We start from the raw sequence: 24,041 nt of genomic DNA, 5'->3' as shown, positions 1-24,041 counted from the left end.
AACTCTAGGAACACTTCATAGTGAGAATTTTATTCTTATTTTGTTGATCAATTAACTCCATCAAGTATGTCCACTGGAGCTAGGATAAGATCCAGATTGTTCTAACCCCAAAATATCACTCTTAAACCAGCATATTGCTTCCTGTTTTTAAAATAGGTTAATTTAAAAATCAACATGTGATAGTTTTGCCATTGGGTATTTAGTGCTCAAGATAATTAAATTAGCATACCTTTCTCTCTACATCCAACAACGTACTTCACTTGTCAGGCAGAGAATGTAGATTTTTTTAATAGAGCACTATATTTCAGTTAGAAAAGTTTGCTTCTTGACTCAAGCGACCTAGTAATTATCTCCAAATGTCTCCCAAATCCCTGAGCCTCGTTATTTCTTTCATGAATTAAGAAAATAACCTAGGTCTCTTCTTACTCTATTTTTGACACAATTCAATGAGATGAGAAACAATGCCATATGAATCTGAAGAAAATTAAGACATTGAAATCAAGCTTCCCAATTTCAAACTCAAAAATGCACCTAGCAATTCGTGATATGAAATATTCCAAACACTTGCAAGAAATGTTTGTGGATGGTGGCATATAATTTCAAATGTGGTTTGGTAGAAACATGTCAAAAACACAAGCACACATTTTTGCTTTTTTTTAAAAGAAATATATATATTTTTTGTTTTTCTCCTCTTCACCAAATGTTTTTCATAACAGAGAATTAGCCAGCTTAGGCAATTGTATCATTTTAAAACCATATTCTACTTTTGAGATACTCCAATTTAATCCCTTCATTTACAAAGATAACCAGAGAATGCCATATTTAAAAACTCACCTACTTCTCACATTCTGTATTTGCCATCCCGTGAATCGTCTCTCAAGATTTTGTTTGACATTATGATCTGGGTTGACCACAGGGTATATACATGAAAAGGATCTTTACACTTTTGGCACATATTATAATCTAGGGTATAGACAATTACATTGTTCAATGATCCTTACAGGAACATCCTCAGGACAAATTCTTCTTCTTTTGGACAGGAATGTTAATCCCTCTTGGTCAATCTATGAATTTCATTCTTAGTAGAAAATGAAAACATCAAGATTCAATCTTCACCTTACTTATAACAGATATCCTTTCCTATTACTTAACATGCCATTTTAAGTCTCTTTCTGTCTCTCTCCTATCTTTATAATTTTCCTTTTCAACTCTCTATTATTATTCAGAACCACATGATTTTGTCTCCTATTCTCTCAATTATCAACTATAAACTCTCAAGCCCTTTGGGAAGCAAAAGTAATAAGTATTTTCCTTCAATTTATAATTCACTAAGAAAAGTAAATTGAGTTTTATAACAATTAGCCTGCTTTCTATATTTCATTTTATATTTACAATCCAATAGATACATGTAAACCCTTATCTTAAGGATAGAAGACAATGTTTCAGAAAGTCTAAGAGTTAGCTCTCCGTCTTTGAGGTTTTACCATGGTTACCAGGCAGTACCTAGTCACGGATTTATTTTTGTTTATGTTACATGGAATCTGGAATGTTTGTTTCTTCAGTCTAAGGTTATATTTCTGTCCTTAAAATGATGTAAACTTATTTCTGCTGTTATTGCCCCTCCTATATCACCCTTTCCCTATATATGAAGACCTACAAGAAAATTTAAGATTATCTAGGGGAGAAAAATGTAACTTTTCCTTTATCCTTTTAGGTTCTTGGTTGAGACATCCCTGTAATAAAAGACAGACTAGAGGAGAAAAGCAAACCAAAGTTTAATTACATGTATACCTCCTGCACACATGGGAGATACCCAGGAAATCTGAGTAACTCCCTGAAATGGCTCCAGCTGTCACCTAAAACAGCACCCAGCTAAAGACAAAAGATGTTGAGAGAAGGCTGGAAGCCAGTTAAGGGAGGTTACCAGGAAAGTCTGAGCAAACAAGGTAAGGTTGTGATGCAGATTTAAGTTGTAGCCTTCTCCACTGATAAGTTTCTGTGATTAAGTCGTCCTCCTCTTCCCTGTATATAGAGGGAGACAACTTTACAAATGAAAATTTACCTTAAAATTACAAATGTACTTTACAAAAGGGTAATTTCTACTCAGTTTTCAGAGCTTCTCCTGGGTCTGCTATTTCTTAAAAATAACTAGCTTTAAAATAATTCTTAAATCAAAAAGGCACATTTTTTTTTAGGGGGGGCATGCAAATTCTGCTCCCATTTGATCATTTCATTCTTTTACACTTCTTAATTTCTCTTCCATGATTTCACATTATTTATCTCTTCTTTCTTTTGAGTGATTTTTGTCTAGCAGACAATTCATTAATTCTCTCTTTAATCTAGTGTTCAATATTGCTATTGATTTTTTCCACTTTTTATGTCTAAAAACATTTCTGCATTTAAAAATCCATTTTGTCCTCACAGAAATGTCTTTTGCCTCACAAATTCTCCTCCCTAGAAAAAAAAATTTTGAGATATTCAAAGAATTACAATCTCTTGGAGGTTGTTGCATCATCATTAATTTTGGGGTGTTAATTTTGCTGATTGTTACAGTATCTAGTAATTTTTGGCTGTAAGCTTTCAGAGGAACTATTTTTCTGGGAATTCATTCATCCGGGTCATGGATGCACTCCTGCAGAATGGTCTCGCATTTGTCACTGCAAATGTTTTCACATTCTGAAATTAGATTTTATGTTTATTCTCACCTTGAGATGCCCAACACCACCTTGTTAGAGTACACTGAGATTCTTTTTCCTAAACCTCAGTCTCTTTTTCCATCTATGGCACTAGCTTTCCTCTAGTTTCTTTGCCACAAGCATGACCAGTGTGAATAGTCAACATGTTACAGAATCACATACTCCTCAAGGTCTGGGGCACTGATTTCTCTTCAAGGATGAGAGACAAGATCTCAGATCCATTTATGACAGGAGCAGGAATTACAGAAGTCTTTGCTATCCACACAAAGAGACCCTGAAAAAATCTCACCTTTCTAAAAGGATAATTGTTTTTTAAAATAAAGGTAAAATTATGACTCACATGGATATAAAACAAACTCGTGTTAAATGCTGTATTTAACCCATTGTTTAATGAGTAAACGTGACATAAGTTACAGCAGGTTCTAAGGACAAATTAAAGAAGAAATCACTTATGTAGAATAAAGAAACTTTGGTATGAATTAACATAGGGATGCAAAATTAGTTTTGTTCTACCAGGTAGGGGGAGTCAATTTAAACCTCCCCTGAAAGAATAAACTTGCATGTCTATAGACAAGAATTATTTTGCATCGTTATCTGTTTTCACTTTATAGAACTGTAAAATAGCTCAAAGGCAATGAAAGATTTGGGTCAGATACCTCAGAAGAGTGTGTTTAAACAATGCGATTTTCTTTTGGAGACAGTAATCTTTTTTTGTTTATTCCAAATGTTTTGTATCTTAAGTTTTAGTTCCTTCTAAGTTCTAGTTCCCCGAGACTTCTTGTTTTTTTTTGTTTTTTTTTTTGTTTTTTAAATTTTTTTTTTCAACGTTTATTTATTTTTGGGACAGAGAGAGACAGAGCATGAACAGGGGAGGGGCAGAATCGGAAACAGGCTCCAGGCTCTGAGCCATCAGCCCAAAGCCTGACGCGGGGCTCGAACTCACGGACCGCGAGATCATGACCTGGCTGAAGTCAGACGCTCAACCGACTGCGCCACCCAGGCGCCCCGAGACTTCTTGTTTTTAAGATTGAATGAATATATTTAAAAAAAAATTTAATGTTTATTCATTTCTGAGATAGAGACAGAGTGCAAGTCAGGTAGGGGCAGAGAGAGAGTGAGAGAGAATATGAAGCAGGCTCCAGGCTCTGAGCATTCAGCACAGACCCCAACGTGAGGCTCAAACCCACAAACTGAGAGATCATGACCTGAGCCTAAGTTAGATGCTTAACCAACTGAGCCACCCAGGTGCCCCTCTAAAATTGACTGAAGATTTTTAAAATGCATTTTATCTAGCATACCTGTGGACTTGTCACAAGAAAAGAGATATGTGAAGTCAGCTTAGTCCACCATATTGACTAACTTGACTTCTCTTCTCAAAACCCTTCATTTGCTTTTGTAGTAAAAGTTCCTCTCTGTCTTCCTCCTAATGTTTAGATTTGGTCTTCTACATCTTCACTGAATTTTCCCCCAGGGCTAACTTTGGCAAGGTCTTCTAGGTTTTTCATCTTGGTATTTGTTCAGTGTGCATTCCTGTTTGTACTTTCCATGGCTTCCTCTATGCTGATGACCCGGAAATTGACACCTCAATCTATGCGTTGTTTCAGCACTTCCAACTATGCAGTGCCTATCATCACACACACACCTAGGGGCAGTTGAAATCTGACAAGACCAATAGTGAACTCATTAAACACCCTCTACCCACTCCTCCAAAACACAGTTTTTGAATTTGTTCCTCCACTTCTATTTTCTCTGTATCATGTTTTGATATTACAATATAATCATTCAAATTAGAATCCTAAAAATCATCCTCAATGTCTCCCCCCTCTACTTTCAAATCAACTGTTACATATTAGTATCTTAGAATCCTATTTTAATTCCTTTATTAGTGTCATTTCTTAAGGGATATTTTCCACTTCTCTACTTCTTCTGGGAATGTATTAACTCACCATACTAGCTCTTATTTTTAACCTATAATCCACCATCTACTTGCTCAACAAAGACTTCTTTCTAAAATATGAATTTTAGCATATCAACATACAAAAAACTCATACAACCAGAAACAAACAAAAAAAAACTATTTAAAAATAGGTAAAGGACGGGGGCGCCTGGGTGGCTCAGTAGGTTGAGCGTCGGACTTCGGCTCAGGTCACGATCTCGCGGTCCCTGAGTTCGAGCCCCGCGTCGGGCTCTGGGCTGATGGCTCAGAGCCTGAAGCCTGCTTCGGATTCTGTGTCTCGCTCTCTCTCTGCCCCTCCCCTGTTCATGCTCTGTCTCTCTCTGTCTCAAAAATAAAAAATAAACGTTAAAAAAAATTTTAAAAAATAATAAATAAATAAATAAAAATAGGTAAAGGACTTGAATAGACTTTTTTCCAAAGAAGACATACAAATGGCCAACAGGAACATGAAAATTCTCAACACATTACTAATCATCATGGAAATGTAAATCAAAACCACACTGAGGTAGCACTTCACACCTGTTAGGATGGCTATTACCAAAAAAAAAAAGAAAAAGCAAATGTTAGGAGATTGTAGAGAAAAGGATATCCTATATAGTGCTGGGAGGACTGTGAACTCACACAGCTGCTATGGAAAACAGTATATAGGTTCCTCAAGACATTAAAAATAGAACTACCATATGATCCAGGAATCGTGCTCTGGGTATATACCCATGGGAAACAAAACCATTATCCATGGGAAACAAAACCATATCTCTACTCCCAGTTCACTGAAGCATTAGTAAAATAGGCAAAGAATGGACCAAGAATGTGTCACACATACACAGGAATTATTATTCAGTCTTAAAAATAAGGAAATTCTGCCACTTGCAGCAACATAGATGAATCTGGATGTCATTATGCTAAGTTAAACAGGACAAAGAGAGAAAGAAATACTGTGTGATATCACATTTGCAATCTAAATTTAAATAGTTGTACTCATAGAAACAAAGTAAAACTTTGTTTGCCAGAGCATAGGATGTGGTGGAAATAGGGAGAGATTGGTAAAGGGTAAAAACGTTTGTTAGATGAATAGTTTCTGAGGATCTAATATATGACATAGTGACAAGTTGATAACATTTTATTGCAAATTTTTTTAAATGTTTATTTTTGAGAGATACATAGAGTATGAGCTATGGGGAAGGGCAGAGACAAAGCAAGACACAGAATCCGAAGCAAGTTCCAGCCTCTGAGCTGTCAGAACAGAGTCTGACATAGAGCTCAAACTCACCAACCGTGAGATCAAGACCTGAGCTGAAGTCCGACGCTTAACCAACTGAGCCACACAGGCGCCCCAGTAACATTTTATTGTGTAACTCATGTGTGCTACAAGTGTAGAACTTCAGTGTTCACTCTCTCTCTCTCTCTCTCTCTCTCTCACACACACACACACACACACACACACACACACACACACACACACAAATAATTTAGTCTAGGCTTGTGTTAGTTAAATCACGGGGAAACCTTTCATAATGTTTATGTATCAAATCATCTCTCTGTATACACTACATATTCCACAAATTTGTCTGCCAATTTAGCCCAAGGAAACTGAAAAAAGAAATATAGGTACAGTGTTGAGAAAAGCAACATACAACAGTTAGCCTGGTTAGGTGTAATTCAGCTCCACCCTTTTCCAGGTGTGTGAACTGTGACAAGTGAAAAAAATGTTCAAACAACCACGTCCTCATTTGTTAACTAGATTAATAACAATATACTCTAGAACTTGAGTAAAGACTGAGTGGAATTTGGAAGCATGCTCCCAGGAAAAAGTAAATATATAAATAATGACCATCATTACAAGTGTTTATTTTAATTTATATAGAAAAGTATGCTTATATTACATAAATAATTTTATTACTTTATTTTAAGTTCCTTTTTTATTATTTCCTCCTAGTCATGCTTCTGCCTTGCTCCCCATGGAGCATTTAATAATAGGGTTTATCAACCAGATTCTTCCTCACATATTTAAAACTTCAGAGGTTTATATCATATACTTAATGCAGACATCAAGTTTTTCAATTTTACCTTTTCCAGTTTTACAACAGGGGCATTGTGTATTGACTTTATATTCCCTTTTTCACTGAAAGATAATTTTTGGAAATTCAATAATCATCCGACTAGGTCTTATACCTTTATCTTCTACTTTCATCTTTTATCTGCCTTATGAATATATTCCAGATTTAAAACTGCATGTTAACTTTGTGATATTCCTTGAAAAATACTTTGTTATTAAAAACAGATGAATAAAGTTTGATTATCTAATGACAACATGGTGGCTATAGTTGATAATAACATATTGCATAAATGAAATTTGCTAAGGGAGTAGACTAAGTGCTCTCATCAAAAAAAAAAGATAAATTACTGGTGTTTTATGTATTCAACAAGAACATAGGAAAATGTATATATGCCTTTTTTCAATAATGTGCTTATTGTTTTAATAGTACTTCATTTTAGAATAGTTTTATCATACATAATACAAAGCTTGTATTCAGTCAATGCTCTGCCTAAGGCTTTTTATCAGTGATCACAAATTGGGGTGATGAATCATCTTAAGAAAAAGTGTGTGCACAAAACACATGTTACATTTTTATATACACATATCCACAGGGTACATATCAATATTCAAAAATCAATTAGCAAGCAACTCAAAAATGAAAGTTAAAATTGGATTAAAAAGAACACAATCACAGAGGTAGCTGGGTGGGTCAGTTGGTTAAGTGCCTGACACTTGATTTTGCCTTAGGTCATGATCTCCTGGTTCCTAAGATTGACCCTGCATCGGGATCCACTCAGATACTGGGGAGCCTGCTTCGGATTCTCTCTTTCTGCTCCTCCCTCTCTCCCTGAGGGGAAGGGGCATACATACACCTGTGTTTGTGCACTCTTTCTAGTAAATAAACCTTTAAAAATCACAATCAATAAAAGCACAAAATTACAATAAATAAAAGTACAATCACAAATCAGTAAGTAAAATATTTAGTAATAAGTTTAATAAAAGTATGTCTAACTTGTATACTAGCAGCTACAAATGCAGGAATGAGAGAAGTTAAGACCTAAACTAATGGAATGATATACCATGTTCATAGAATTAAAGACTTAGTAAAGTTAAAAAGGACAACTCTCTTTCAGTGCATAGTCAGTCAATGCCAGCATGATTTTAAAGTCAACTTGAGAATCTGATTCTAAAAATCTATATGGAAATTCAAAAGACCTAAAATAGTCAAAATAATTTAAATTAAAAAAATAACAGGGGCTCCTGGGTGGCTCAGTCGCTTGAACATCCAGGTTCAGCTCAGGTCATGATCTCATGGTTTTTGAGTTCGAGCCCCACATCGGGCTCTGTGCTGACAGCTCAGAGCCTGGAGCCTGTTTCGGATTCTGTGTCTCCCTCTCTCTATACTCCTCCCCTGCTCATGCTCTGTCTCTCTCTCAAAAATAAATAAATAAACATGAAAAAAATTAATATAAATAAATAAAAGAATAACAATGTTGGAGGACTATTAATCCTGATGTGAAGACTTACTATAAAGTTACAGTGATTAAAATATTTTGGTACTAGCACAATGACAGAAGATAAATCAGTGAAATAGAACTATGAGTCCAAAAACAATCTTATACAAAAATATCAAAATAATAAAGAGACAGAAAATAGTCTTTTCAATTAATGGTGAAGTAACTGAATGTATATATGGAGTAAATCTCAACCCTTTTATAAAGCCTTGTACAAAAATTAATTCAAAATTCAAAACCCATACAATTTCTAGAAGAAAATATAAAAAAGTAATTGTGATATGGGCTAATCTAGTATTTCTTGAATTATAAAAAGGAACAAATCTCAAGAGAGAAATTCAAACTTCATCAAAAATTTAAAGTTTTGCTGATGCACACACAATTAGAAAAGAAACAGAGGCACCTGGGTGTCTCTTGCTTTCAGCTCAGGTCATGAACTTGAGCCCCACATCAGACTCTGTGCTGACGATGCAGGGCCTGCTTATGATTCTCTCTCTCTTCCTCTGTCTGCTCCTTCCCACCTCATGCACACATACCTGTTCTCTCTCAAAATAAATAAATAAATAAACTTTAAAAAAAAAAAAAAAGAAACATAAAGGAAATCCACAGACTGAGAAAAAAATGTATCTGACACAGGACATAAATGTAGAATATATAAATAACAGTCACAACTTAATAAATAATCCCATTTGAAAAGTAAACATAGATTAAAAATGTCCAGCCTAAGGATATGCTACAGAGAAATGAAAACATCTCCACAGAGAGACAGGTATTCAAATTTTAATGGCAGCATTATACTTAATTACCAAAAATATGTAAACAAGCAAAGAGCTATCAACTGGTGAATGAATAAATAAAATGTGGTATGTCCATAGAAAAGACTATTACTCATTAATAAAAATGTATCAACTTCTAGTATATGTAATGTGGATAAATCTCAAAATACGTTAAGCAAAAGACACCAAATGTAAAAGACTATATACTGTTTGATTCCATCATATCGCAGTTCTACAGAGGCAAAACTGAAGCACAGAAGAAAATATATTATCTTAAACCAAAGATCAACCTGAGTGTTCTAAATCTTAATATTTTTGGTGGTTGCCTAACTATATTCACTGTTCAGAACGCATCAAACTGTATACTTACAATGGGTAAATTTGGATGCACGTAAACATATTTTTATGAAACTTTTAACATTTTTTTTATTTTTTTAAATTTTTTTTTATTTTTAAGACAGAGAGAGACAGAGCATGAACAGGGGAGGGGCAGAGAGAGAGGGAGACACAGAATCTGAAACAGGCTCCAGGCTCTGAGCTGTCAGCACAGAGCCTGACGCGGAGCTCGAACTCACAGACCGTGAGATCATGACCTGAGCCGAAGTCAGATGCCTAACCGACTGAGCCACCCAGGCGCCCCTTTATGAAACTTTAAAACACTTTTATTTATCTTGTCCTTAAAATACTTTGCACCAAAACCCTACTCATGACTTTAATCTTGAAACCTTTACCTTAGCATTCCTCAATTTTCTTCTGCATTTCTTAAAGTCAACTTGAGAATGGAAGCACCCTCTTCTCATTGCCCATTCACCCTCAAGGATAATGTTGCTATTACTCCTTCCAGCTCTACCGGCAACATATTCTCTGAACTGGGCTAAGCCAGGTCATCTTTGTGAACAATTCTTTCCTTCCATTCCGCATGACAAATGTTACACCAGTTCATTTCCAATGATCGTTCTAGTTCTAACTATCTAATGAATAGTGTTAGAAGAATTCACCTTGAAAAACTGTTACCTTAAAGGAAGAACCATTCCAAGTTTGAAACAAGATACTTTGGAAATGAGGTTTTCTTCCTCTTCTGTGACCTCATTGCATTTGCTTTCTTTCATTTGCAAGTACTGCCATATACCTGGATGCTAGTGCTATAGCTTAGGACTCTAAATACAAAAGGCGTTGTACTTGTTCATCAGCTTAGTCAGCACATTCCCTGAATATAGGAGAGAAACAACTTTTGTCCTTTAGAAGCAGTTCTGAAAACAGTGAATGTGGTTACCCAAAGGACCAACAGCAAAAGTAGAATCTCCACTATAATAGGAAATGGGCAAAGCAACTCTTTTCAGAGAATACTATCTCAAAGACCATTTATATATAACAAATGCTGTTCAACTGGTCAGCTTAACCATGACTTTACTAATCTCATTTTCTGAAATCAAACGATTTCACTTATATTATTAATGCTCAGTTTAAAAAATTAGTATAATAATACACACATATCCCTGTATTTCACATTTTTCTAATAAAGGAAGACCTTAAAAACAAAAAGACATCCCATAGTGAAGTGACCATATGTCCCTAAAGCAATTAAGATCATTTTCATTAACATGATGAAAGGTTGTTAATTAGCCATATTCAAGGTGTCATGCTGAGCACTGTGTCTTACAAAAAGTACACATGGGACAATGTTCATCAGATCCATGTGTTAAATTAGTTTTTAGGGTCTTCTACGACCCACCCTTAGCAGCCTCCTCTCTGTACATGGCTTCATCTTTAGTACCACAATTTCTTTCCTCAACAGCCAACTTCCCTTCCTTGTAACTTAACTAAGTTCTATATATGCTTCAAAGTACAAACTGCATGCTACCCTCTCCTCTATAAAAAGCCCCCACTATTCCAATAAAAAGCAATTATATTTCTACTGAATAAGAAGCAATTATGATACAGTTATGTTACTTACCTTTTTCTGATTCAATGAATTATTAGTATAAATGCTTTTTAGCAGCTTTGTATCAAAAATCAATATCCTAGTATGTGGAAGATATATTTTTTTAAATTTTTTTTTCAACGTTTATTTATTTTTGGGACAGAGAGAGACAGAGCATGAACGGGCGAGGGGCAGAGAGAGAGGGAGACACAGAATCGGAAACAGGCTCCAGGCTCTGAGCCATCAGCCCAGAGCCTGACGTGGGGCTCGAACTCACAGACCACGAGATCATGACCTGGCTGAAGTCGGACGCTTAACTGACTGCGCCACCCAGGCGCCCCGGAAGATATTTTATGATATACCTATCACTCCCATCAGTTTCAATCTACCAAATTGAGAGAAAAGATCATGTCTATTTAATTTTATTCCTCACAGCACCAAGAAACATTACCTTAAATTTAGTAAATATTACTTGAATAAATGAATCAAAGCTATACATACTTACTCTGAATATGATATTAAACAATAGCTTTGATTTTTTAAGTGAAGTTTCTCCTAAGACATTTTTTCACCTTTAGGATGTGGTCATTGATTTAACAAGTACTGATTGAGCACAGACTATGTGCAGGAAATATACCAGGTGGTCTAAGTATATACAAAAAAGACACAAAATTACCTTTTTCCTCATGGAAGTTTTGAGGATGTAGGTAAATATTAACTGTAATATTATATATAATAAATTAGAAAGTGGCATTGCTATAAAAAATGAAAGCCACTAAGGAGGATCAGGAGTTCTTTGGGAGTCAGGTTGTAAATTAACGAAAAAGATAAACCTTGTTTAACACAGTCCTAAATGTAGCCAGGTTAACTAAGAAAAACAAGGCATAAATTACTAATATCAGAAACGAAAAGAAGTGGCATCATTACCATACCTATGGACATTAAAAGGATAATAAAGGAATAATATAATTAATTTTATGCTCACGATTTGATAACCTAGATTAAATGAACCAATTTATTCAAAGACACAATTTGTGAAAAGTCACACAAGAAATAGACAATCGGGGGACCCTAGGTGGCCCAGTCAGTTAAGCATCTGACTCTTGATTTCAGCTCAGGTGATGATCTCACAGTTCATGAGATGGAGCCCTGCAATGGGCTCTGCACTGACAGCCCAGGGCCTGCTTGGGATTCTCTCTCTCCCCCTCTCTCTCTGCCTCCCCCAGCTTGCTCATGCTCTTTCTCTCTCTTTCTCTGAAAATAAATAAGCTTCCAAAAAAAAAAAAAAAAAGAGAGAGAGAGACAATCAGAATAGTTATGTATCTATTCAGTAAGTTGAATCAATAATTAATAACCCTCCAAAACAGAAAGCAGGAGACCCATATGTATATACTGGTGAATTATACCTAACACTCATGGAAGAAATAATATTAAATCTCTATGATCTCTTTCAGAGGGTAGAAGCAGATGTATACATCTTAACTCATTCAATGAATTCAGGAATACCCTAATACCAATACCAGGCAAAGAATTCTTAAGAAAACTACATACCAATGTCCCTCATGGTAAATGTAAAAATCCTCAATAAAATATTAGTAAATTTAATCCAACAATGTATATAAAGAAATATATGCTGTGACCAAGTGGTATTTCAGATATGCAAAGCTGATCCATCATTTGAAAAACAATTAATGTTATCCACCCCAGCAACCAGGAAAAAAAGAAAAATGACATGATTACATCAGTAGATGCAGCAAAAGCATTTGAAATAAATCCAGTATTCTTTCATGATAACAACTCCCAGTAACTTAGGTATAGAGGGGACTTTTTCAGCTTTATAAAGAATATACACACACAGCCTACAGCTAACATCATACTTAACAGTGTAATGCTTAAAGCTTTCCCTGTAAGGTGAGGTACAAGGCAAGGATATCACTGCTAATCACTCCTTTTCAACATTACACTGGAAATTCTAGCTAATATAACAGGCAAGAAAATAAAATAAAAGGTATTCTTACTGGGGAAAAGAAAAACTAAAGTTGTCTTTCTTTTAAATAATATTACCATCTAAACAGAAAATCTGAAAGCTAGAGACACCCATGCATACAAATATACACATACACAGAAATTTTGGAATAAGCAATTAAAACAAGGTTTCAGGATGCAAGGTTAATTTATAAAAGTTCATCACTTGCCTATATACCAGTAATGAACAAGTGAAATTTGTAAATTTTTAAATCTCCCTTGTGCTGGCACCCAGTTTGTGAAATATTTAGATATAAATATAGCAAAATATGTTCAAAATGGATGTAAGGAAAACCACAAAACTCTGAAGAACAAAATCAAAGAACACCGTAAAAAATAGAGAGATATTCCATGTTCATAGATAGGAAGACTCAATATTATCAAGATGTCAGTTCTTCACAACTTGATCTATAGATTACACGCAACCTCAATAAAAATTCCACAAAGTTGGGGTGCCTGGGTGGCGCAGTCGGTTAAGCGTCCGACTTCAGCCAGGTCACAATCTCGTGGTCCGTGAGTTCGAGCCCCGCGTCGGGCTCTGGGCTGATGGCTCAGAGCCTGGAGCCTGTTTCCGATTCTGTGTCTCGCTCTCTCTCTGCCCCTCCCCCATTCATGCTCTGTCTCTCTCTGTCCCAAAAATAAATAAACGTTGAAAAAAAAAATTCCACAAAGTTATCTATAGATAGTGACACAACAATTGTGAAGCATATATGGAGAGGACAAAGACCCAGAATAGACAACACAGTATTTAAGGAAAATTGATAAAGTTAAAACACTGACGCTCTCCAACTTTCATATATCCAATAATGCTACATTTATCAAAATACTGTGGTACTGGTGAAAGCATAGACAAAGAGATCAATGAAAGAGAATAAAGAACACAAAAATAGACCTACATAAACATAGTCAACTGATCTTTAACAAAGGAGCAAAGGCAATACAATGGAGCAAAGACAGCCTCTTCAACAAATAGCAATGGATCAGGTGGACAGCCACATACAAAAAATGAACCTGGACAAAGACCTTACATCCTTCACAAAAATTAACTCAAAAGGATCACAAACCTAAATGGAAAACACAAAGCTATAAAACTCCTAGGAGATAAAATAGGAGGAAACCTAGAAAACCTTAGGAAGGGTGGTGACTTTTTAGATATAGCAACAAAGCATGACCCATGAAAGAAATAATAAGCTAAGCTTCATTAAAATTAAAAACTTCTGCTCTGTGAAAGACAATGTCAAGAGATGAGAAGACAAGCCATACCCTTAAAGAAGTATCTGGAAAAAGGACTATTATTTAAAATATACAAATAACTGTTAAAACAGTAAGAAAACCACAACCTGATTGAAAAACAGGTCAAAGATGTTAACAGACACCTCATCAAAGAAAATATACAACTGGAAAATAAGCATATAAAAAGATACTTTGCATCATATGTCATTGGTGAAATGCAAATTAAAACAATAATAAGGTAAAATCCACCCATCAGAATGGTCAAAAGCCACAGTACTCACAACACCACATGCTGGTGAGGATGTGGACCAAGCATGAGAAACTCTCATAAACTGTTGATGGGGATGCAAAATGGTACAGCCACTTTCAAAGACAAGCTGACAGAGGTTTCTTTTCTTTTCCTTTTCTTTCTTTACACAAATAAACATACTTTTACCATATGACATAGAAATTGTGCTCCTGAGTACTTACCAAAAGGTGTTAAAACCTTACGTGTACACAAAAGCCTGTGCAAGCATATTTGTAACATTTTTATTTGGAACAGCCAAAATTTGGAAGCAACCAAGATGTCCTTCTACAGGTGAATGGATAAACTGTGGTACATCCAGGCAATGGAGTATTATTCAACACTAAAAAGAAATGAATTATTTAGCCATGAAAGACATAAAGGAACTTTAAATGTATGGTACTAAGTAAAAGAAATCAGCCTGAAAAGACTACATACTGTATGATTCCAACTATGTGATGTCGAGGAAACAGAAAAACTATAAAGATGGTGAAAAGATGAGTGGTTGCCAGACATTAGGGAATGGAGGTGGGAAAAGGGATGAATAGGCAGAGCACAGAGGTTTTTAGAGCAGCGCAAATACTCTATATAATACCATAGTAAGGAAACATATCATTACACACATTTGTCCAAACTCGTAGAATATACAGCACCAAGAGTAAAACATAGTATCAACTGTGCCCTTTGGCTGATTACAATGGGTCAACGTAAATTCATCAGTTGTAACAAATATACCAATCTGGGGGCGGGGTGGGGAGGGTGGATATTGATAATATGGAAGGTTAAAACTGCATGGGAGCAGGAGCAAATGGGAAATTTCTATTCCTTTCCATTTTTCTGTGAGCCTAAATCTGCTCTAAAAACAAGTCTAAATTTTAGTAAAAGGTAATTAACAAGTCATTACTTGAAGTAGTTAGCCTAGAAGACATTTCAGAGAAGATGGGTACAGAATATGTGTATCATATAACAAACACATGTTTTATAAGGTTAAAATATCTTTGGAAGTATACATTAGAGGTTGATAACATAATTTCCCTCTGGGTAAAATAAAAAGGCGTATTTAGGGGATACACACTAGAAGGAGAATTTTATTCTGTATCCTTTTGTAACTTTTGAATTTTGAATCATGTGAATGCAATCTGTAGCAAAGTTGTGAAAAATTCCTCAAGTAGCTCAAAATACTAAGGAAGCATTTCACAAAACTAGGACATTGCGATAGTTACGACTAATTTTTATCAGTCAGCATTTGCTGCATAACAAACCACCCCACAACTTAGTGAGTTAAATCAACACCTATTTATGTAGCTCATGATTCTGTAAATCAGCAGATTAGGTTGAGATCATATAGACAGTTTTTCAGGTTTGGTCCTGGCTTAGCTGATACCAGCTAGGCTTTTAGATTTGTGGTCACTTGGTGGGGTACCTGGGGGTGGATGGGCCACGATATGCCTAGGTAAGGATGGCTGCCATAAGGATGGGACCTCTCTCCATGTGGTCTCTCATCCCCTACTAGGCTTGCCTTGGCTTGTTTGCATGGCAGTTAAAGTAGTTCAAAGGCAGCCAGAATAGAAGCTGCAAGGTTTCTGGAGGCTTTACGTGAGAATTCTCACATGATTAGAACATCACAAAGCCAGCCAAGTTTATGTGGTAGGGAAGTAAGCTCCATCTCTTGATGGGAGGAGGCAAAATATTGCCACAATGTCACAATCTTTTATACCTATAAAAGGATAATTAACATATTACTGCTGAATTAGTGTTACAGATGTAAGCCGTATCACTGTTTCCTAGCCACGTCTTAATATTTTCCTGAAGGGAGAACTACAGTTTACAATTAATCATCTGAAATGTGAATGTGATTTGAAAACATGTCTTTGTTTCTAACTTCAGACTATTGGGGATATATCTATGTCCCTTTGCAATAACCTTCTGTCATGAAAATTATCGTGGAAAAAACATCTAGAAGGGAAACTGTTTAATCTCTAACACGACATAGCTCTTATGTCATTATGTCCTCATATTCCATTTTCCAAGAATATTCACCTTTTCTTATTGTGTGTACATGTGAAAATGGGCACATGTATTAAATTTCAATATGATCAATACAAAATACAGTCACAAGATGAATTTCCTACTTTCATATGCCATTTTCACAACACTGTTTTTAGGTTTCAGAAAACACAAAGAAACATTCTCGTTTCTGATGCCCTCTAACACCTGCGAATTTTATGCAGCATATATTATTGTTGCTTTCCTCTATACATTCTTTGGTTCATCTCTCAATATATACTTTAACCAGATTGTACTTCATGAATTCTTCAAAAGGTCACATAGCTTATGGAGCTTTAACCAAGACTTAGAATGAGCTCCACCATTCTACCACTTACTAGTTCTTTGCAGTTAGACTTCATTCACTTCTGTAAGGTTAGCTTATTTAGCTATGCAGTACAAATGTTCCTATCTCCTTCATATCAATTTTGTAAAACTAAGAAAGAATAAGCACCAGCTGCTTCCCTTCTTTGCCACTACATTTGTGTTTTTCAACCGTTTGCCACCTCTTCTACCTCATGTCACATAAGTCAAGAAAAGAGGATTAAGGGTCAGTTGCTCCACACAGGTAGACCCATAGCAATGATGCACACAATCCACTCTGCATCCACATCTGGATTACGGTTTCACATTGAGGGAATCCCAATCATGTGCTTATTCTGATAACTGGAATTTATGAAGATAACTGAATTATGTAGATAATTCTCATCTACATAAAGGAGAATAATGGTAATAACTCTGATGATAATATAACATAACATTTCAGTTTAATGCTAATAACCATTATATCAAGAAAGCTCTATTCTTTATTATTTTGAGAGAGAGAGAGAGAGAAAGTGGGTAGGTGAGAGAGAGAATTCTAAGCAGACTCCACATTTAGTGTGGAACCAAACACAAGGCTTTATCTCACAACCCCAGGATCATGACCTGAGGCTGAAATCAAGAGTTCAAGAGTCGGTCCCTTAAGCAACTGAGCCACCCAGGTGCCCCAAGTAAGCTCTATTCTTATTCCCATTTTAGAGACACAACAATGAGTTTCAGAGTTGAACTGCCTGGGATCGCAATAGCTACTAAGAGGTGGAACCAAATTTTAAAGCCAATTCTACTACACTTCTGATGCTTTTTTTTTTAATATGAAATTTATTGTCAAATTGGTTTCCATACAACATCCAGTGCTCATCCCAACAGGTGCCCTTCCACCTCCCATCAACCCTCAGTTTATTCTGAGTTTTTAAGAGTCTCTTACGGTTTGGCTCTCTCCCTCTCTCTCTTTTTTTCCTTCCCCTCCCCCATGATCTTTTGTTAAGTTTCTCAGGATCCACATACGAGTGAAAACATATGGTATCTTTCTCTGTATGACTTATTTCACTTAGCTTAACACTCTCCAGTTCCATCCACGTTGCTACAAAAGGCCTTGCTCTTAACCATCACTTCATACTATAAAAATGAAAATAATTATGAATTTTTCATTGATTTGCTGACATTAAAGCTGTCACTAATCATATGTATGATTTTTCAATAAAAACTTTAAAATTTTTTCTAGCATTGGGTGATATGCAGACCCAACAGAAAACATGAATTTGAGAAAAATGACTACAGCCTTCCCTGGATCAGACATAAATTAGGTCTAATTACTTGAGTCGAGTAAGATTGGGGATGGGGACCTGCAGGGATGATAATGGGATTCAGTGGACATACGTTCTGGGCTCTGGAGAACGGGGTGATAGGTGGCAATTATCATTAGTGACTTTTGAATAAAGATGTTGGAGTCTTCTCACTCATTAGACCAAACAGTTCAATGGTCATTAGAAGTGGCCGTAAAAGGCACTGAAATACCATCAGAAAGGGGTAATGATTATCACTGTAGCAACGTATTATTTCCATAATGGTGGTGTGATTAAGAAATCAACATCAGACATTATTCTCCATCAGCTGTGGCTTTTAAAAGCTGATGGCAGTGGTCACAAATCAAGCTTGGAATGGTTTCTATACCTTTAGTGTAACTCATATGGCACAGGCCACTTTCTTTTCCAACTGTGACTTTAATTTGAATATTATCAGGGGCAGGTCAAAACAGATGTGCTATAAATCACTCCAGAAGTTTGGTCAGAGTTGGAGGCATACACACAACATTCACTATGAAAAAGAGACTGCAGTTTTACAGTCATGGTTTGTTACAAATCTCTCAGGAACAAGAACACAGATGCGGCTGTCACTTTTTTTTTTCTCATATGCACTAGTTGTAAATACAAGATGTGGGGCTTTGTTGAAGAGTAATACATCACATCATGAGGAGAACACCACCCAGACTCTATGTTAGGAGAAGGATTTGGGTAGAATACATAGTAAATTAAAAGATATAAAAACTATACTAGAGGACATTATGCTTAAAGAAACAAATTCTCATTATTTTGAATAAGACTTTGAATTCTTAAAGTCTGACCTAAATGACAATTATAATTGGATATTTACAATGAAAAATATGTAAAAAACCTACAAGCAATAAGTCAGTGATTATGCACTTGCTAAAAACATGTGCTTGGCATTTTTTTTTAATTCCCTAATTAAATTCTAATTAGGATGTGCAGTGGAGTGTTAATTTTTGCTAGCTATACCTCCAGGGCATTTTTTACACCTTCAGAAGCCTAAGCTTATTCAGATACGTAAGAGATAATTATCAATAAAAAGGACCACTGAATTATTGGCTTGGAGAGTTGCTTATGTGTGGTTTCTATCTCTACCTCGACAGCCCAGGGGACCTGTGTGTGATGATGAACTGTAACACCGTCCTCCACTGCCTAATAGGTAAAGTATGACTCTTTCTGCATCCTCTAGCCCGGGCTTGCCTTCAAAAGCAAGAGAATCCTATGAAGATGCTCAGCAAATCTGAATATAAGGTGGACTCCTAGTCAAGAATATTCAAACTTTGGCTCCACATAACAACCCAGAGTGCTAATGTTCAGTTAGTTGCTTCAGTCTCAGAATCCATGAAATCTGGTTTGACTTGAAAATGTTTGGTCACCTTATACATTTAGGTCCCACATTAGGTAATGAGTAAGACATGTATAAGGAAAACCAAAGCTCTGTCCTCAAGAAGCTTGGAGTCTAGAAAGGAAAGCAGGGACAGTCATAGTTATGATAATAATGCTATAGTACTAATAACATCAGCCTTAACAGTAATAATTGACCATCATTTCATTGTTGCTCTATCCTAGACATTTTACAGTTTCCTCATACACAGCCTTCTCTATCATCCCTGGCAACAATTTTCAGATGCAAGGTATGCAATAACTGTATACTTGCTTCATATGGAACTGAAAATCAGAAAAGTTAAGGAAACTGGAAGTAGCAGAGTCAGGATATCTGACTTCTTGTCCATTTTCTGGACAAAGACAGGTACATGATGAGACATCCTGAAACCATAATACATGTAGTGGTTAAGGAATGTGAGGTAAAAAGCCTGGGTGACAGAAGATTATGAGCGTGGGGGTGTTAGTGGTGGTGGTGATGGGAGAACGGCACAGAGTAGAAGGTCTACAAAGCTGTATATGGAAGAGGAAAAAAGAACCAAGAATTATGGGCTCATGGTCATTGAGGGCAAGTGTTTTTGTTTGTTTTTTGAGAGACAGGATGCAAGTGAGCAATGGGCAGAGAGAGAGAGAGAGAGAGAGAGAGAGAGAGAGAGAGAGAGAGAATATACCATGAGGGGGGAGAAAGAGAGAGAGAGAGAGAGAGAGAGAGAGAGAGAGAGAGAGAGAGAAACAGAGAGAACTCAGGCTCACCCGAAGGGGGGGTTAATGTTTACCTGAAGCAGGACTCATGTATACCCTAAGAGAGCACAAGCTTAATGGAAGTGGGGCTTGAGCTCATCGATGCAGAACTCGAACTCTCAAAATTGTGAGATCATGATCTGAGCCAAAGTGAGATGTTTAACCAACTGAGTCATCCAGGTACCCTCTGGGGGCAGTTTCTAAGGAAGATTTTACTAGCAAGAACTTTTCATTAGTAATTATCAATTTTGTGGTTTTTTAAACTTTTCTGCCTAAAAATGTTAACTGTGAGACTAGACACTATGAGAAATTGGAAGAAAATGCCTTCTTCCCCCTACTTTGCTATCCACTGGTACATCTCATTCATTTTAAACTATGACCATTATGCATATACATTTTGTAACACTACTTGATTGATTTATTACCACGCTCTCTTGCCTTTGCCTTCAGAAATGATGTTCTACTTATAAGATCAGGTTTCCTTCAAAGACTTTCAGGTGGTTCTAGTTTCTCCACCTTCACTCACCCTTGCCCTACCCCATATCCTGAACCTAGATACTTTCTATCTGCTAATGCTGAGTTTTTCTCTTAGCCAGACATGTGCTGTTTAAGATGTCAGGCAGCACAATTCTGACATTCAGAGTATGAATACATAACCTCTTCCTCTAAGGCACCAGAACCAATGTCACCTCCCATAAACTGGTTTCAGGGTCTATGGTCTAGACAAACTTTTAGTATACCTGTTCTTGGAAAAATTACAATATTGGCCACCCATGATTGGATACTCAGTGGGTCTCTCTTGGATTAGGTAGGTCATCTCCTTGCATCACCATCTCAATAAGGCAACTCAGGACTTAACTAGTGTTGGAGGTCTTGGGATATAATCACCTTTGCTGCCTTGACTTAGAGTCAATCTAGGTTTTGGGGGATGTTCTTGATAATGGATTTTTGGTCAAGTGACAACACTGCCAAAGACAACACTGTAAATTGTGAAGTATATGAAGAGGCCAAGACAGGAAGAATTCTGAGATACATTTCCCCACATCTTGGGTCATACAGCAAAAAAGGAAAGAAACACAAATGCCTATTAAATCAAAGCATTTTTACAGTAATTCTCAGTGACTTCCTAACACAAATTAGTTAGTAGTTATATCCCAGTTTTATAGATGACGGTTCTTAATCCCATAGATGTTAAGGGACTTACCCCAAGGCCTGTAGCTAAAAACTCATAGAGCCAGGATTTGAATTTGGTTATGAATCTGAGTCATGTGCTTGAATATTCTAAATCTACTTTTACCAGTATCATTTATCCAATACAAAATATAGTAAGAGAGTCCTTCCCAGATGACACTTCAATAGCTTTATGCACTTTCTTTTCATTATTTTAATAAATCCTTCAGAAGACTCATTTTAAAAGTCACACTTTCATTTTGCTCTCTGTGGTATCAGTGGAGAGCAACTGTCAACAGATGTGAAAGTTTACACATCATTAAATTCTCCTCCACAACCCATCCTTAAAAATGCCCTGGTGTCAAAGGACCTCCTCTTTTCCATCTGAAAGGACTGGTTTTAGAACAGTTTTGCTCAAAGATTCTAACTTACTCAATTTTCTCCAATGTGTAATTAACCTGAACAATTCTGGAGATAAGGGCAACTGTGCAATCAATTACACCTGGGTTCCTCTTTGCATCTGTATACTATCTTCTCATCAACTGGGCTATCTGCCTTCTTTATAAACCTTCACTGGGTCAATTAAAGACTATGGGACAGATCATTCTTCAACAAACTTTATAGGAGAGCATATACTGTTTGGGAAAAACCAGGGGGAAAATTCCTGCTAATCCAATTATCTGTCTGTCCCTCACTCTTTGCTACACACACACACACCTCTTATAACATTAATGTATGTGAAAAGTACTTCTCTCCATTCCTTCCAACTCTAGAGATGGAAAAGGATGCATCATCCTTAAAACCATAACTGTTAGCAGACTCTTAAAAAATTCTATCCTTATCCAAGAAAATTATTTTCTATTTAAATTCCATTTTAGTTTATGTATTACACAGATATATAGCATTTTTTATTGTATTGCACTAAATTTTATAACTCTGTCTTCCATACTGTACTGTATGCTCTGAAATGCAGGGTCAGTGTCATTATCACCTAAGTATCACCATCACATAACACAATGCCTGACACATATTTGTTGATCAAAACATGGTTTCTTATTCAATTATGTATTCACCTTTTCAAAAAATTATTCAGCATTTACTATGGACCAATAATAGGAAGATTCCTTAGATGACCCATAATGATCCCTCCTTCTTGGAATCTATATCCTTATGTTATTCCTTGCCCTTAAGTGAAGGTTATACCTAGAGATTGACAAATAGGATACAGAAAAAGTGATAAGGTGTCTCTCCCATGTTTAAGTCACACAGTACTAAGTCTTCCATCTCCTTGGCACCCTCTCTCTCTTTCTGGCTTTGAAGAAGCAAGGTGCCATGTTGGAAAGGTCCATATGGCAAAGGATGGTTGGCCATAATGGGCCAACAGCCTGCAAGGAGCTGAACATTGCCAACAACCTTGGTACTAAGTTTGGATCCAGATCTTTCCCCACTTGAGCCTTGAGATAAGACCACAATCCTCCTCAGTATAGTGACTGCAGTTTAGTTTTGTAAGACTCGGAAACAGAGGACGCTGATATGACATCCCAGAATTCCTACACCAAAACATCTATGAGATAATACATAGAAGGTGTATTAAAATAACAAGGTTTGGGGTAATTTTTCATGTAGTAATATATAACTAATGCATGCTAACACTGTATTAAGTGCTAGCAACGTAGTGATGAGCAAGCTTGCTCGCTCGCTCTTACTGCTCATATTCTAGTAATCAAAAAAAAAAAAATGGTCTCATCTAAATTTAGAAATAGCCCAGTATTCTATTTGTGGGAAATCCTTTTTGAATGGTGTGTCAGATATTCATTGCTCTGTAGCAAGCTAAAAGTTAGTGTCTTAAACAATGACTGATTATTTCCTATGATATTCTCAATTAACTTAGTGGTTTCTCTGCTGGTTTTGCCTAGGCTTGATCATATAACCATGCTTACATGGCTCCGAAGTTCAAGAAGGCATCACTCACAGGTCTGGCAGTTGGTCGTGGTTATCAGCTAAGGTGCCTCAGATGATTCCATGTCAGTCTCTTATCCTTCAGTAACCTGGACAGGATTTCTTTCGTATTCCAAGAAGGCAAGACATTAGGCATAAGTAGCTTTTAAGCCTCTGCTTGCAACATGTTTGCTGATGTTCCCACTGCCCAAAGACAGTAATGTTGCCAAGCCAAGAGTAAACGTGAGGGAGAATATATAACTTTATGGCTACCTGAATTCATGATTCATTGGGAGTTATCACTGGAAGAATCTACAACAAATGGTACTGACATTTAGATTATAGAGTTGGTCTTAGAATATTATAGCTTAAAGGAATCTTATGGGACAAGTATTTCAATCCCCCCACCAGGTAAAATAAGGCAATAGGTATGATCAGACCCAATCAATTACCTGATTAAAGAACAGCGTTGACATTAAAATTGAGGTTTTTTTTTTTATGTTTTTATTTATTTTTGAGACAGAGAGAGAGCACAAGCAGGGGAGGGGCAGAGAAAGAGGGAGACACAGAATCGGAAGCAGTCTCCAGGCTCTGAGCTGTCAGCACAGAGCCCAACGTGGGGCTTGAACTCACGGACCAGGAGATCATGACCTGAGCTGAAGTTGGACGCT

General features: G+C 36.4%; 2 long non-coding RNA genes across 2 annotated transcripts in view; one reads left to right on the top strand and one right to left on the bottom strand.

Annotated features, from left to right (window-relative positions):
• LOC123382235 overlaps window positions 1–24,041 on the bottom strand; it is a 634,835-nt gene that overhangs the window by 501,839 nt on the left and 108,955 nt on the right. The gene's annotated exons all lie outside the window — the stretch shown is intronic.
• LOC123382236 lies at window positions 1,580–23,933 on the top strand. The gene is made up of 3 exons (XR_006590284.1): window positions 1,580–1,946; window positions 19,242–19,297; window positions 23,349–23,933. It is a non-coding gene; the product is annotated as an uncharacterized LOC123382236 (long non-coding RNA).

Source organism: Felis catus, chromosome E2 (genome assembly GCF_018350175.1).
Source record: "Felis catus isolate Fca126 chromosome E2, F.catus_Fca126_mat1.0, whole genome shotgun sequence".
NCBI lineage: Eukaryota > Metazoa > Chordata > Mammalia > Carnivora > Felidae > Felis > Felis catus.
Note: the sequence above shows the minus strand (reverse complement) of the source record. Positions and strands in the feature narration are given on the sequence as shown.